This window comes from Echinops telfairi, unplaced genomic scaffold (assembly GCF_000313985.2).
Source record: "Echinops telfairi isolate 266 unplaced genomic scaffold, ASM31398v2 ScPeMD7_34;HRSCAF=130, whole genome shotgun sequence".
In the NCBI taxonomy this organism is placed as follows: Eukaryota; Metazoa; Chordata; class Mammalia; order Afrosoricida; family Tenrecidae; genus Echinops; species Echinops telfairi.
Window position 1 is genome coordinate 1,085,270 of NW_022103931.1, and position 3,752 is coordinate 1,089,021.

Sequence of the window (3,752 nt, forward strand, 5' to 3'; positions counted from 1 at the left end):
CTACGCCCTGGTTGACTCATCCCTTTTTTATGATCCCTCTGTGAGGTGATGTTCCCTTGTCTACAGATGGGTTTGGGGTCTCTGCTCCAACCCACCTCATTCTCAACAATATGTTCTGTTTGTTTGTTTTGGGTCTTGTGCCCATTACCTGAAACCGTTGACACCTCATGATCGCACTGGCTGGTGTACTTCTTCCATGTGGACTTATTGTTTCTCTGCTAGATGACTGCTTGCTTATCTTCATGCCTTTAAAGCCCCAGATTCTTTATCTTTTGATAGCCGGCCACCCTCAGCTTTCTTCACCACATTTGCTTGTCCACTCATTTTGGCTTCAACGATCGTGCTGGGAGAACGTGCTGGTGAGCATCACAGAATGCCAGGTTGTTAGAACAAAGTGTTCTTGCATCGAGGGAGGCCATGAGCAGAGGCATGAATTCCATCCACCACCTCAGTGTATTGTCATATAAATATATGTACAAAGACCAAGACTTCTATTTTTATGAATTAATGCATTTACATGTGTACACAACTATGTTTATACCTCTCAAGGCTATAAATCTTTATGGGAGTAGAACACCTCATCATTCTCCTGTGGAGCTGTTGGTGGTTTCAAACTGCTGACCTTGTGGTTAGCAGCCCATTGTATAACCATGCTACCACAGCTCTACTGTCAAAATATATATTTGGTCATATTTGTTCAAATGTGTATCTTCTTTATTGTTTACTTCCTCTCAATTCCAAGTATTCAATAACTTAATAGCCACCTGTCTGAAGTTCATTTGTGAACACATAGCCTCCCCCGTGGATCCTAACCAATCCTAAGTATGGTATATGGTATGAAGGAGGCAGGCAGATTTTACATAAAAGAGTATGCTTTCTTGTATAAAAGAATCTACTTTGTGTTGTTATTGGGTGCCCGTTAGCATAGCTGCCTCATATGACAGAGTAGAACCACCCTGTAGGGTTTTCCTAATTGTAATTTTTACAGAAGTAGAGATCTCTGTCTAGATCTTTCTCCTATACAGTAGCTGGGTGGATTCAAAGCTAACTTCTTGGTTAGCAGCTGAGCTGGCTAACCATTGCACAACTACAGCTCCTTATTCCTTGTGTAAGAGATAACCTCTAAAATATGTGCATACCAATGTTCATTGCAGTATTATTCACACTAGACAAAAGGTAGAAAAACTCAATTTTGATCCATAGATGAAAAGATAAACAAAATGTGGTATACGAAGGTAAGTCAAAAAGTATTGCTATTGGGCATGGGTTTATTACAAACAAAACATATTTAAACTCATCTCTGTGTTAAGTGAATCGCTGTGCTTTTCTTGTACCCAATCCCTAAAAATCTATACCTCTATTTTCTGACTGAGCTTTGGTAAAAGCAAGAAGATGTGATATAACTTTTCAATATTTTTGGCTTCTGGCTCTGGAGACTGCATTTGGCTGACCCATGGATTTGGGAATGCACAGCACTCACTACCACATGAAATATTTGCCTAAAGTTTTGTGAGTTTCCATGGAACATTACAGTGAATTACAGAACCCAAGGACATGAGGAAATATATTCAAGGGAAGAATGGGGGAAGAATGGAGCAGAATAACATCTTAGAAGAGTTGGGCATTTGTGACATTTTTAATCTCCAATTCCTTGGAAATAGTCTGGCATGAATTCTTACAAAATAAATTATCATCACATCCACAATATAATCAAAACAAAACAGAAAAGCCACATGATCATATCAACACATAAAAGGCATTCAGCAATATCCAAGACCCATTCCTTTTTAAGAAATACTCAGGAAAATAGAAATAGAAGGGAATTTTCTCAACACAATAAAAGTCATATATGAAAAAACAATGGCCAACAGCTCACTCAACAGGGAAAAACTGAAAGTATTCCCCCTTGTTAATGGCAAACAGAAAAGGATGTCCCTTATTACTCTTATTCAACATGATGTTGGAAGTCTTAAAGCCATGAGACAGCTAAAAGAAATGAATCCAAATGGACAAAGAAGAAGCAAAACTTTTGTTATTTTCAGATAATATGATTTTATACCTAGAAAATCCCAAAGATTACAAAAATGTAAACAATCAAAAGATTCAGCAATACAGCAAATTATAAAAATCAACACACAAAAATCAACCAGGTTCTTGTACTCTAACAAAGAGAGTTCTGGAAAAGAAATCAAGTAAACCATATCCTTTGCAATAGCTATACTAAGGATGAAATACTTATGAATAAACCCAATCAGAGGAGAGCAAAAGACTTATACAGAGTAAACTACAGAACACTACTACAGGAAACTGAAAGAGACCTACATAAGTTGGAGAATATTCCATGTTCATGATAGGAAAGCTTAATATTGTTAAAATGTCAATATACCAAAAGCAATATAAAACTACAACACAATTCTGATTGACTTCCAGACTCCCTTCTTTAAAGCAATGGAAAAACTAGTTACTAACTTTATATGGAGAGGGAAGTAACACAGAATAAACAAAAGCTTCTTAACAAAATAGGAGGTCTCTCGCTTACTGACCGCAAAACCTATTACATAACACACACACAGACACACACACACACACACACACACACACACTCAAAACCCTGTTACACATCCACAGTATTCAAAATAGCTTGGGACTGGCACAATGATACTTAGATTAATGGAACAGAATAGAGATCCAGACAACTGATCTCTGATAAAGGGCCAAAAAACATTAAACGAGAAAGAGAAAGTCTCCTCACCAAATGATGCTGATTAAATTGGATATCTTTCAGGAGAAGAATGAAACAGGACCATACCTCACTCCACGTACAAAAATGAACTCAAGATGTTCAAAAACCTAAATGTTAATCCCAAAGCTATAAGATCATCAATGAGAAAATGGGGGCAAACTTAAGGACCCTCGTGCAGGGCACAATCATACTACCAAATATAATGAAGAAAATACACAGTAGAAGACATATTCGATGGCTGGTATCTACTGAAAATAAGACACTTCTACATCAACAATGACATTGAAAATCAGTTCAATAAAACAAAATAACAAATGTGGGAGAGACTGTGGAGAGATTGGAATCCACTTATACAGATGGTGGACTCTAAATAATGGACAACCACTGAGGAAAGCAATATGGCACTATTTCAAACAACTGGGAGTAGAAATTCTATGTGATCCAGCAATAACCCTGCTGTGTATATACATGTCAAGGAGTAGGAGCCATAGCACAAACAGCCATAGGTACACCCATGTTCATCACACCACTGTTCACAATAGCAAGAAGATGGAAACAGTCCAAATGCCCATCAGAAGAAGAATGGATAAAGAAACTAGTACATACACAAAGGAGTACTATCCATCACTAAAACTCAATGTTGAAAACATGAAATAATATCATAGCATGGATGTACCTGGAAAACATTATACTGAGTGAGATTAGTCAATCGCAAAAGGAAAAATATTATACAAGACCCCTACTGTAAGAATAAAAACCAAGGCAAAGATTTACATACAATAGAGAACTGACTGTGGAGGTCACCAAGGCAGGGAGGACAAAGAAAGGAAGATAAAGTAAGGGACTGGAGGAATGACAGGTTTTCACTTGGGTAAAAGAGAGGACCAGTGTAATTTGACAGCTTGGCACCATTAGCTTTCTTCACCGCATTTGCTTATGTACCTGCTTTGTCTTCAGCATTCGTGTCGGGGTAGGCTGGTGTGCTTCTTCCTTGTGGGTTTTGTTGTTT